Raw genomic sequence first — 13974 nt, 5'->3', positions numbered from 1 at the left:
AGGTGCATGTAAAACGCCATGGGCGTTTTTCTCTTAATCCAGATTTGATCTGATTTTTTATTGTGTTACAAAAACTGTGTGTGGTGGTGGTGGTGGAGGAGAGGAGGGGTATTGGCTTGTCACACTGCTTTGTTTACTTGCTGACAATGAATCCTCCCACTTATTTCCATGCAAGTGGCAAAAGAGTCTTTTTTTTTCCTTTTTTTTCCTGAGAAGCCAAATTTCAAAGCTCCAAAATCTGCAATATACATCACTGTGCAAGAGGCTTTGCTGTATTCATTGATTTTTCCATAATAATGTTGTCTGAATTGATTTTAATTATTATTCAATCCATCTGTATCAAGAGAATCTAATCCAGCTATTGAGCATCCATCATTCCTTTCAATGTGCAGTAAAACCATTTGAAATCATTGAATGGACTGAAATGAATGCTGTTGCAAAACCATGCACGGTGGTTATAATATTGAATCCTGGTGCTAGTTCTGGCCCTACAACATAAAATAGGAATTGGCATCTTTGATCTAAGCCCATGTTAAGGACAGATAAAGCCAGAAAAGACAGCAAAAGGTGGTTTAAAATGTGCAGACAGCATAAAAGACCAACATAATCACAGTCACTGCTCCTTGAACATAATTGCAATGTACACTGAACAGCTTTTTTTTAGAACTAAGCTCTTATTGTTTTTACACTTTTTTCTCACTCTGTAGTTTGCAGACCCTATGGAAAAGTGTTCAACCCATCTCCCCCAATAACCTTGGATGATGACCAGCACAAACCAATGGGTTCAAAGACACATTACAAATATTTATCAGAACCGTCACAGCCGCCGGTGTCGCGCCATGCTCTGGACACTGTAACTAATTGGAGATCCTTTTTTGTTATCACTCCTCTCTTGGTGGTTGAAATGTAAACAGGGTGTTATGAAAGTGCCCTTATGGCGTGGAGGGAAGCGAGCGAGGCCACTCTGGCACTTACACGGCATGCCTTATAAATAAGTAATGGTACTGGACGTGTAGCGGTTAGTCATAGAGGAGGAAGGTCTGCGCATCAACCCCACCTCTGTTTGCCTTGTACATATTTCATAAGATGCTGGGGTGGAGGGAAGTGGGGGGGTTGCGGGGCATATGGGAGGGTGGTTGAAATAAAAGGCAGCTCACACAGGCTCCTCTCTGTTCACTGTCATGGGTCTGTTACTATTAATAATACCAAGTGTCCTCTCTCTCTCTACTGATACAAGTTCATGGTGTTTTTCTCCTCGCCGCCTTCCTGTATTTGACAACAAAATAGAGCCAGCTGCCGTCGTGCCCACTGCAACCCAGGGTGAACACAGTGCAGGTTGCACGGTGTTAGTTTTAACAATTAAGGCTAAGTTTCCTTTACAGACTCCAGATGACCATTTCCTCGAAGGCAGTGATCAAAGCTGGCGTGGAAAAGTACACGCAAACTTTCATACTTCCGACTGGGAAAATTAAACAGTGTAAGTCATAAAATCATGAATGTGTTTCATAATTTCTCAGGTGTCACTCATGCTCAGTCTGTTGTTTTGTTGTGTGCATTAGTTTGTAAAAAATGAGCAAGCTTTGGTTACAGCTGCATGTATTGATTGGAAACCGTAGGGGCTAGTTGATCTCCTTACCTCTCCATTCACAACCATGTTGCGTGTTAAATGGAGCAGCGGATGAATCAGCTTGAAAGTTGCTAATGATCCCACGCCAATCGATGACCTTCATGTCTTCATGATAACATAATGGAGGTCATGTTATCTGAATAGATCAGGATCCTGTTTACTCACTGCTCATAATAAATCTTGAATTATTTATCGTAAGGAGCAAAGAGGTCCTTCAGAACAATATTATCCAAATAATGCTGAACAGAGATACTTATTCTTTTAATATTGCTTTGGAACAAATAGGCAAAAGAAAACCACATTATTAAAGTATTGAGTATTGAGTCGCCTATTCACACAGTTTGACGTCACAGTTTCTCCAGTACTCTAATGTTGTACCGCCCACATGATAAATGGCCATGCTACGGATCAATCCCAGACAAAAGCATGCTCTCAAACGAACGTTGATCTTGAATAATGTTGAGGATAGTATTTCCTCCAGGAGAGTGGAGCAGAGGGAGCATGAGTGCACCACATATATGGAAACCTACTCAAAGTAAAAGTGTCATCTAGGCCACAGCTTCAGTATCGAAGGCCATATTCGTAAATGCGAGAACCAAAGTTTCCTCTTTCTTTCCCCCTTCCCTCTCCTCTGGGTTGACTTTGTTACAAGCCGTTAAACTCCAGTTTCCCACCAGCTAGTTTTTCTATTTCAACACACTGTGTAAGAGAGTGTTGTAAAAAGTAACCAAAAGTCATACTTTAATAAAAGTTAAGATCGTCAAAGTTTCTCATATTAAATGTACTTAAGTATCAAAAGTCCAAGTAATGGTAAATTATACTCTTTGTAGATATGCATATAATGTATGCAAATTCAGCATTTTCCCTATTTTTGGAATCAGTGTTATTTTTTTTTCTGATATTCTAAAATATTTGCCTCCTAAAGTACTTCAAAATTGTACTTAAGTAAATTACTTGAGTAAATGTACTGTGTTAAATACCATCACTGCACTTAGACAGTATATCTGCTCGAGGAGTGAGTGAGCTTACCCGACTGTCTCAGCTGTGTTACACAGGCAAATATTTTTATAAGAGCACACAATCAGTGAAGTGTACCTAACCTGTTGCCAGGTTACTGCTAGCCTGCAAGCGCTGCCTCTCAAGGTGGACCAAAGACTGAACAGATAGCTAACTGAGCCTCAACAGCACACCTCTAAATATAAAGTCTTCAGCTCTTGTCTGTTTGCAGTTCTCTTCCCCCTCTTTGGAGGAGGTTAATGGGAGGCAATGGTCGCATGCTGTTGCCAAGGGCAAGTAAGCCTCAGGCCACCACACATCTGACTGCCCTTTGTGTATGTGTGTGTGTGTCTGTGTATGTGCAATTGACCAGTATATGGCCAATGTGGGATTTACTTTGAGAACAAAAGAGCCCATTTATCCAACTTAGAGAAATAACACTAACTAAGCTGCATGCTACTCCACAAATTAAACAGATGATTCACCAAAAGGTGATTATTTCTGTCTTTTAATGTCCTCATATGTTCACGGGTCACATGAGGACAGCCTTTGAGCATTTCATTATGTTACTGTGCTTCAGCAGTTTAAAATCATTTTGTTTGTGGAAATTTCAACGTGAAAAAACACTCAAGCTCTTATGAGAGGACATAATGTCACCAGAAGTGTTATTGTAACTATAAGTGTTGCGAAACTTAATGTATGCTGGTACTGTACTGTTGACTTATGTGGGTCAGACATTGTGCTCCTGGGGGCCAATTCCAGCCTGCAGCTGAGGGAGTCGACTGAGTCAGCATCTCCAGTCCACTCTCAGGGACCAGGATGCAGCGCTGTGTTCCGCTGTGACTAGGCAACCAGCCTCAGTGTTTTGTGCACACATGCAACTGCTGTGCCTCTCTCTAATTTAAGTCTGGCTGTGTCCCACTTTTACCTCAAGCAGTCAGGACAATGCAGCCATACTTCATAGTATCAGTCTACAGAGGTGACTTATGCAAAGAACAACAGTGCCTCCAGTTTCACTCCTCGATCCAATTTTTTGTTGCTGCATTGTTGTGTGACAACGCTCGCTTCTTTTCTATTTTTATCCTGTATTTGGTCCCTATAGACAAAATACATGAACTTAAACAGGTACAATACATTTTCTACTTGTCAAACTGTAAACATGGAGACTTTGATTGAAATAATTAGCTCCAATGAAGACTCAAATCATCTGTCACCTTTTTGTCTAACTAGGGGCCTGGTTTACTGAAAGACCCTTCAGGACAATGACGTCTTGCCCAACTCCCTTGCCAGTCACCCCAACCACCACAATAATTGTTAGCTAAGTACCTTTCTGCATAACCACAGATAAGTTAGAGCTTAACGTTTCTTTATGTTGTGACATTTCTCTTGTCACTCTCTTGGTTTGGCTTAAATTACCTGTTTTGGTCGCCACAATCACGGATAGAGATGGTCTGAGTTCCTGTGAAAAATAGCTGGTTTTGGTCTCCACAAAAACGGCTGGAAATATCTGCAGTATCCCCAGGTTTGCCGATAAAAACACCCGGTTTTTGGGCCAAAAAAGTGGTGTCCTTAAAAATATCCGGTGGTGTGACTCTGGTGAGTGGTGTGGTGTTGTCTGTTTGGCACCATTAAAACACATAATAAAGTTAATCACACATTTTTCTTCACTTGTAACAAAAGTTCAAATCAAGTCAGGAGGGTTGTCCTGAGGATGCAGAGATTTGAAAGGCGCTGACCAGGGCTGATATATAGAGCTCAATTGTTAATGCTGCATATGACAGAGGACTGAGTTGTTAGGATGATGCAAATGGATATATTGTGTTCAGTAGTTCATCCTGCCAACCTTGTGATGAATAATAAAGTTTTATTCATTTTCTCCATCTCTGGTTCGATGTGATGTAACATCACACTGACGTTTCCCCCATTTCTTCTTCCAGAGAAAGGGCTCTGATGGTACCTGTAAAGGGCAGGATGAACAGAACTCGTGGTGCCGATGTGAGGAACCAGAGGTATGTGGCAACATTTCCATATAGCCAGCTTAGTGATGATGATTGATTTTTATTATTATGCAATGTACAAATAATATGCCCAGCCCAAACAGGCTTACAAGACCCCATTATTTAGAAAAACAGAACAGAAACCAGAGTAACGACAGAAATTACAAATAATTCTAAACAAATGACCCATCCTGACATTTTTTCTAGGCTTTAGAAACAAAAGTATCCAACTTATAGCAATTCAAATTAAATAACAATTCCATTCTGTCATCGTCCAGAACAATTCTGGATTTTGATCAGACTTTCATTTAAGTATACAGTAGATATTCTAAACTAATCAAAATAATATGGTGCTTTGGAAAGGCTGACCCAAACAGCTGATCTGCAGCGTGATACAGTGTGTGGCAGGCACAGCTGCGCTTGTGACTTACCACAGACTTACCTAGATATCTAGATCATTTAACATTTTCACCTCATTGATCCAGGAATCTAACCCACATAGCCGTTCTTTCAACTTGTCAGGATGTCTGTTAAAACTGACTGTATATTGCAGATATCCAGGCGCTTTGCAAACAATGTATTACAATTAAAATAATATTTATGTATTCAGTTTAATCAAGCATAATTATTCAATAATAAATTCGGTAGATTAATCTATTATATTAAAAACCAGTAGGCCATTAGAAGCCATCTTGGCTCTACCTTTTCCTTGATGTTCTCCTGGTTATGAGATGTTGCTCCGGCTGCTGTCTCTCTGATCATATGGGGCCACATGATACATATATTACTTTCCTTCAGAAAGGTTACTGTGGCTATTACTTAATTGCTCAACCTGTGGCATTTTGAGTCCCCACCGACTCCCTCTATTATTACTCAATTCCAGCAATTCCATCCATTGCTCTTGTTCAGCTGTGATTTGAATAATTGTACAGTGAACCATTTCTGAGCCCGGTGGAGAGCGTTGGATACTCTTATGGGTCATTGTGATTAAGAGGTAGTGAGTAATTGTAGGAGCTGTTGGAGTCAATTGAGGTTGATAGCATTGGCTATGACTGGCCATCTGTCTCACTCACTGAATCAACACATTGGTAATGATAGGAATCAGGCAGTTATAGGGTCATGTAGTGTGGTCAATTTATTGGGTTGAAACTCAATTTAATAGGGGCACTGACATGTGCTGTATTGTGGGGACAATCTATTTTTGTCCTATTGTAGATTTTTCATATTTCAGACATTTCAGATCAGATTTCTTAACCTTGAATTTGGAAATGATTCTTAATATTTTGTACATAATAAACAGAAACTCTCTTTACACACATGCACCGACAGCGGGAAGAAACAAGACAAACTATATAGATTTGTCAGTTGGGGTGGTTGTCTCGTAAAGTCTTAGATCACAATGTGATGAAGTGAATCAAGACAACAGCAAGCAGCAGCATTTCATTACATTTCATTTACAACTGCCGCTCCATCAGCATGTCTTTATGGGCCCCAGAACTCCTTTTTGTGTGGCTTTGCTATTGCATACTTTGTGTGTGTGTATGTGTATGTGTGTGTGTGTGTGTCAGCAGCTCACATTTCAGAGGCCGCCCGCTTTTACAGTAACTCCTGATGACAATGCCGCAGTACACAAATTACATACGGATTTTTTTCCATCCCTCCCCACAGGAATAACAATTTGTTTCGCCCAACATAAACACAATGCCATAATAAGGGGCTCATTATGAGGCGACCAGATTCATTTTGTCTGTAACAGGAGAAAATGCTCTGGAGATTTAACATGACAGCTCCTTTACGAGGATAAACATTTTTCTTTCATGCACTGCTGGATTTCTACATGTGGTACGTACCAGTATCAACAGCATTTCACTGAATTATTGGACGGGAAAAAAATATGTGTTTGCTTCTCCTTTTACGACAGATGAGAGTCAATAAGCGCTTGATTAAGTTTCTATGGTTACATCTCAGACTTACACCGTGTGTTGTAGTGGACCGAGTAAATGGTGACATATTTTGAGTTTCTTTATAGATGTGTGCGCTGTCTGCATGACCAACCCTGTCTCCTAGTATTTATGACTGTATATTACTAAATTGCCTTTATAATATCATTATGCTGAACAAGTGTCACACCAGAGGCGAGGGTTCACATCCACACCAGTCTATGGTTACATTTAGGCAACAAAGCACTTTGGTTAATATTAGGGAAAGATCATGGTCTGTTTTAATGCCGAAGAAGTCAGCAGTAGCTTAACATGTTTTGTTAACATTTAACCACAGTCTTGGGGCACCCCAGTAGCTCAGTTGCGTCTCATGTACACAGGCTTTGTCTTCACCGTCACCCCCCCTCTCTCTCATCCTGTTTCCTGTCACCTCTCAGTGCTGTCCTATTAATAAAGCCATGAAAAGGCCAAAAAATACATGAAACGCTTAAAAAGTTAATTGACCTAGCCTCACAGTAAGATTTTCTCCCAAAAGTTACAGGTTTTACCATGCATGCGCATGGTTTCACGACACCAACTTCTTTTAAGGCTCAATCCAGAGTGCTATGACGTGATGCCGTCAGCTCATCTCACCAGAGCAGTTGAACAAATTTGAGTTGATGATTTAATCACCTCTCCTTTCTTGGTAATCCTACGCATGAGCGTGATATCTTCCTCCTCCATGCTTAGTCCGTCTGCAGCTGCAACCAAAACGGTTGAAACTGTTGTCAATCTCAACTGTGCGCTTGTGTCAGTGCAACAACACCATTGTGTCTAATATGTTTCCTGGTTCAGCTGTGATGAAGCACACAATTGGCTTTTGGGAGAAGGGGCGAGATACATGTATATGTCATACAACCACCATCTCTGATGTTCTGGACTATTCTATTCTAAATGCTCTGAGTGGTTTGTCTCCTCTCTTATACAACTGCCTTTACCAAAGTGCTGCTAGTGCCAAAGCATAGTTGAATAATGCTGTAGTCACTGTGAGTGGATAGTGTGTTGCAAAGTTACTTATTTTGGTGGGAAACAATTTTATTTGTGTTGTCAGTGAGCATTTTACCGATAAGTTCAGTATCAACATTTTCGTGATTTGCCAGGTACATTATTTTTTATAGAAAATGTAAATTGGTTGGCATTACATTCCCTCAAAAGGTATTTGCTGTTAAAGATTTGTTTTCTTTAAATGTAATTTCTAGGAGACAGGTCTGGTATGACTGCTTGCTAGGTGAAGTATCACAGGACTGTAATCTGACAACAAAGAATCCAAGTAACCCAGATATAGTGAGTGTTAAATGCTCTCAGTAGACTTCGAGGTCTTTAGTCGATGAAAATCAAAGAAACTGACGCTTTCCTTTTGCACCCCCTCTGCGCCTTTGTCTTTCTCTAAGCCCTTGGTAGTCCTCAGCAGACAAGAGCAAGAGGCCGCTTGCTGTTAATGCTCTTCAGTGGAGAATTTATTTTAGCCGGGATACAGTGCATCATGCCAAAGGGAAGACTTCCTGACCCACAATCCGCTTAAGCCTCGACCAAGGGCACAGTGAGTTACGGCTCCCCACAGCATGGTGTCATGGAGAGAAGCATGGAGGAGCAGAGGTCTGGGGAACAGCACGGCGCGTGGCAATCGATTTTTCCTTGGGGGAATTCAACACAGACACTGTTGTCGCCGTACTGATTCCTCTCTTCCACCTCTCTCTGCCCTCTATCTCCCTCTCTTTCTCCTCACTCTTAATCTATTTATTTATCCTCACTTTCGTCTCTCTATCTGGCCGTTTCTCACTTTACTCAGACCCACCTGCCGGCCTCAGTTCTGCTGGGGTTACTCTGCGGTATCTGCTTCCTCAAATCCAACAGCCTGAGCTTTGTGACTCGGGCCTGACCCAGCCCTAATTAAACACAATTAGATAAATCCCATGGACTCCAGCGTAATCCTCTGGACTGCAGCAGGAGCAAGAGAGAGCACGAGCAAGAGAGATAGTCGAGGGAAGAAGGGAGACTTGGCAGGAGAAGGGACAGCACATCCCTGCAGAACAAAGCCAAGCAGAGCGTCTAATGTATCAAACACATGGATTAGCGGTTAGCTGGGAGAGCTGGGGCTGAGCGAGAGCCTGTGGTTTCCAGCTTTCTTGGAGGCTGACTTGGCCCAGTGAGAGACAGGGGCCCCCGGTTAGTCTTGTGGGAGGCCAAAAATCCATTTCTCAATGTGTAAATTGACAACTGCATAAAGATAAGTAAATATATCATAATTCTGTCCGGGAGGATTTATTTTTGTTTGAAAAGACAGGTGCTGTGATTATTAGTTTTCCACATTCATGTAACCAGAATCCCATGATGAAACATGGAAAAAAGGAAAGACTGAGAAATAAGGTGGGACTGCAGATTTACTCTTGCCATGCTGAACAGAGGCACACTTCTTCGTCCACCCTCAGTGAAAAGGATTTTTTTTCAATTCTTTTATTTATTTCAAGCACTTACACCGGACTAGTTTGGATGGATACGATCTCTCTACAGTAAATGACTAAACAAGGCTAAGGCAGAGATGCTTTTTGAACAGGCATTTCAGAAACAACCCAGGTATTCAGTTTTTTGTCTGAAATCAATTTGATAACAAATTCTTCACACAGAAAAGAAACTGTGAACCTGCTTCTTACGATCATCTTCTCACCTCTCCTATTGTGTTACGAAGGCTGCAATATTTTCATAACCGTGGAAAGATAATCTCGCACTTGACTCCCAGTATTGAGTCATTTCACCAGACCCACTTTTGGCCATGTATTATTCACGGGTATTCAAGCCCCACTCTGGCCCAGGGAGGAAGTGCTCTCTCCCAGTCTCCGTCACAGGATATCAGAATCTAATTCATTATTCAACACACTGGAGCAAGGCCACTCAGTCTAACTCACTGAGATGCTGCCTGGACAGGGGAGGATAGTGTGGGACTACGCAGGAGGGTCTGAGGCCTCCAGTGATTTCCTTTTCCCTTTTCTAGATGGCCGAACGGATGGAGTTGCATTCTATCATGGGTTTCGGATCTTGTTACAGAATTTGTGCTGTGTGGTGCCCAGCAATCACAGTTGTTTACTCACTCAATGAAGACGGTGATGATGTCATTAGTGACTCTGATGACAATGATCATGCAGCTGTGGCTAATGAGAGCAGTGTTAAAGAGTGGAAAATTAAATATATACAGTGTTTTTCATCCCACTGCTGTGTCTTTACTTCTTATGCATCTGCAAAATTGTTTATCAATGTGAACTCAGTAACAAGACTAAGTATTATATGGGCACTGCAGTATAAACAGCTAGATTACTGAAAATCCCCTATTTAATGTTTTAGACCAACTTTAAGAGAAAACAAAAGATGTCACATTTACTGTTCAGCTTTGAGTTGGATCATATTTCATCATGTAAAGTGTCGTCATATTCTGTACAAGGTACATCACAACTTCTTCAGAAAATAGGTTTTCCTCTCAGAAAAAGGCTTTAAGAGCAATTCCTGAGATGCAGTACCTCTTTTCAGCTTCTTTTCAGCACTCTTAACCCAGTTAAAAAATAACACTGCCTGGTCCTGCAGTGGATTTTCTAAAGACTAATGTTCTCTTTTTTGTATCTTTCTACTCTTCTGATATTAAACTTCTCTCTCACTGTCAAGCAGAAGCACCATGGAGAAGCAATAATACAATAAATAGACAGTGGTCAATAGACTTGCCGTCAGACAGATGCACACTTGTATAGAATATGCATCTAAATAAATCATAGGCATAACAGATCATTGAAAAGCATTAACACACAGCCTTAAAGTGAAGTTTCCAGCCTAAATATGTAGTTGTGAGGTAGAGAAAAGTGGCTGAGGGGTCACATTTGAGGGCTTGGAAGAAGATCAATCAGTATGAATTAGGTCAGTGCCATGGAGGTCTCGGGAGGTGGACGACAGCAGGGAGAGTTTCTGGTTTTGGGTCATCTGTGCCCCTGACAGAGCTAGGCTGTAGACCAGTGGGCAAACAACAGACCACCATCAATTTCTTTCATTCCTTTTCCTCTCGTGCTTTCTTTTATAGAGCTTTGCTCCAGTGCATCACCATCATCCTTCATTCATCCTTGGTATCTCTCACTTCCCATTCTCATTTCCCTTTCTGCCCTATTATAATCACCCTCTCCATATTTTAATCACTCTCCACTAAAACCATTAAACCTCCTTTGTCCATTGTTGGAACAAAAAGTTAAGTAAATTAAAGAATACATCCGTCCATTTCATTCGAGTGCAGACGTTGTCAGGTCTGAGTCATGGTGGGGTAGCCTGGATGTTTTTCTCAACTATACCCTCAGCCCCGATCCGAGGACATACTGGAATGTGAGTGTAAAAAACCTGTGAAAACAAAGGACATAACTTGAGTAAACAGCAAACACTGGCTCAAAGGGTCATATTAGGTTGCATGCTAATTAGCAGCATTCGTCAACACTGTAGGCCTATATGAGCAGTGCATATAGGACAAAGCCAAAGAGTTAAAGTCAAACTACAGTAGAATATATGTTCTGATATCTGAATTGTTGATACTGTTGCTATTATACATATCATACTGCTCAATAGAGGATTAAACAATGTATGGCTACATTTGTGGAAACAATACATAGACGATTTTCAGCACCTCCCAAAACAACATGACCGTTGTAGCATAACAGCGACACACGTACTGGATTTTTCACAGTTTGGTTAGGTCTAGGCAAGAAAAGTATTTTGTTAGGTTTAGGAAAACAAAGTGGTTTGGATTAAAATAAATGTGTTCTGTAATTTCCTTTGCAAAGATACCTACATCACCTGAGCAAATTACGTTACCTTATGTACCTTACGTTACTTCAGTAAGTTAAAATAACTCAGCGGTCTCCTGAATGAATGTCCGTTGCTTGTTTATTCTCCTACCACAGACACTTGTTGCTACCACTGCTGCTCTTGTAAGATAGCATTTCATTAAAAAAAAAAAAAAAACATGCCTGCGAGCAACAAGCAGGATTCTTTGAGAGCTCTCTCAAACAGAAAAGCCTTTCCCGCCAAACCTGAATGAATACTCTTTTCTTTAACTGGTCAATTCTTTGAATTGTCTCTTACTGAAATATTGTAATGTATCGAAGGTAAATAATTTGTCTAAAATTAATTTCCTTCAAAGGAATTGTTGGATTTTAATACCAGGTATACAGTAAATGAGGTCTTGGTCGACTTCGCTTGTACTGTGCAATAGATGAACGTCAGACAAGGTTGAGGTTATAATTGTAGTTTGCTTCACAACTGTCCCTGCGCATCAAAAGCACAGGTGCAGTAGGGAGAGGGGCAGGTACCAGATGTGTCCCAACCACAGCCTTTCTCTAAACAGATCTCCACTTGCCTCTCATATCATTCATGGCTCATTAAGTCCACACTGTACACTGGACATCTGCTCTGGAGTTGTGTGTGAACGTGTTTTTGCCGTCTGTATTTTTTCATATTATAATGTATTTTTTATACTTTATACTGGTAATCTCTCTCTCTCTCTCTCTCTCACTCTCTCTCTCTCTCTCATTGCATTTTCTGCACACTGGAGTATTTCATGCCTCGCTCCAGCCAGGCATCAGCGCCCCAAAAAGAGAGATACGGGATTGACCTTATAGGCGGTTATACAGTAGAGGAGCTAAACACGTCTGTACGATTAGCATGAAAAATGATGTACATCAGCTGCACATAATAAAATCATGTGAACTGAACACGATTTATTTCTGATCAACATACTAAATTCATATTTGTTAGACTAACATGACTTTCTCATGTTAACTTAGAGGTCTTTTATTATGCCCAGTATATTCGATAATTATCATAATTATCCACGACTTCTTTGTGTATTTAATGTTTTTAGGTTCAATTAAGTGGAAAAGCACTCACCAGTGGTTTTCTCTCTTCTTTTCTCCTTCTCTCTGTACCATTATGTTCATGAGCTCCAGTCAGTTCATAAGCTCCTGTCAATACAGGTCACTTCTGCAGATAGCTGCTACAGTCAGGTTGATAAACGGGAGCGAGGAAAAATCTACTTTTTAATTCCGAAATTTAAAAATTAATCTCCGAGCTCTCCTCCCATCGGTAAATGGCTCCAGATCAGAACAGAATGTGAATGGACTCTGGTTGTTAAGTCCCCCAGAAGCTCAGGCTCTGCACTATGCCCCCACTCCGCCCTTCACACGCAACCCACAAACGTCTTTTGTGATATTTTAATAGAGAGCCCCCTAGTTGCAGGAGTTACATAATGCACATTTAATAACCTAATACACTTTAATAAGCGCTGCAGTTTGATCAAAGGCAAGCGGGACAATATCAGGAGAGCAAAATTTACATCCACAAACCCAAGAGTAATGCTACATATCCCAAAGGAACAACAATAAAGTAGGAGGGAGGTATCAAACAACTGACAGTCCGAGTCCATGTGAGAAGAACTAAAGTGCATGTCCAAAGCTCTTAGAATGCACTATACATCGAGTTCATGATCAGTGCAGTGGAGGAAGCAGTAACGTCAGTGCCATTACATATTGGTAACAATACACTGATGGTCTTTGATACAGACCTTGGAAAGTGTATTTCTCCATGACAACCTGCTGGAGTGCGGTAACCGTGTTCTTAAGTTCAGGGAGGCCGTTTTGCCTCAAACAATATGCAATCTGCAATATTGCCCTTGAGAAACGGACCTGATGTCCTCTGGTTTATATGCAGGCATCCTGGCCTTTGATAACATGTATTCACATTGTGATCTCCTAAATGGATCCCTGGATGAGAGCTTCAGGATTGGCAATCTGTAAAGTGCACACTCACAAAATAAACCTCTTGCGACTGAATAAAATACACTTGTTTACATTAAATATCATAATGATAAAGTAAGGCATAGAAAAATTAGAAGTATTAAGAACCAATTAAACGATGGAAAAGCTGATGTAAAATTCATATGTATTGATCAATATATTATTATTATTATTATTATTATTATTATTATCATGAGTTGGGTTAATGAGCCACCAGTTATCAAGTAATGTGTTCAGTTATGGTCATGGGATGCCAGAAAGAGTCAGATCATTCACAACTGATCGGCAAACCAGTGGAGAAGCAACCAAATAATAATTTTAATGGTGAAGAATTCCTTCAAAAAGCCCTAATCTGTTCCATGATTATTGGCATCACTAAAATAGGACAGTGCATACTGTGGATAATTGTTTGATTCACTTGATGTGTAGACAAGCTTCCTTCAGCACTCAGACAGCTCCTTCCAACAATAGCAAGCACTGTCTCTTCTTCACTCTCACTCTTGCTTGTCTAACTATTTTCATCAGGCAACTTTGTTTATGTGACACATTTTATTTAGACATTT

General features: G+C 40.6%; 1 long non-coding RNA gene across 2 annotated transcripts in view; it reads left to right on the top strand.

The window, feature by feature from the left end:
- The window catches only part of LOC311261231, a 51307-nt gene that overhangs the window by 9754 nt on the left and 27579 nt on the right, over nt 1–13974 (top strand). For both annotated transcript variants that reach the window (XR_014623116.1, XR_014623117.1), the window contains exon 3: nt 4561–4632. This is a non-coding gene — a long non-coding RNA (uncharacterized lncRNA). The remainder of the gene's footprint in view (nt 1–4560; nt 4633–13974) is intronic.

The sequence above is a fragment of the Pagrus pagrus genome (assembly GCF_965226575.1).
Source record: "Pagrus pagrus genome assembly, chromosome: 8".
NCBI lineage: Eukaryota > Metazoa > Chordata > Actinopteri > Spariformes > Sparidae > Pagrus > Pagrus pagrus.
This window is presented reverse-complemented; position numbering and strand designations above follow the sequence as displayed.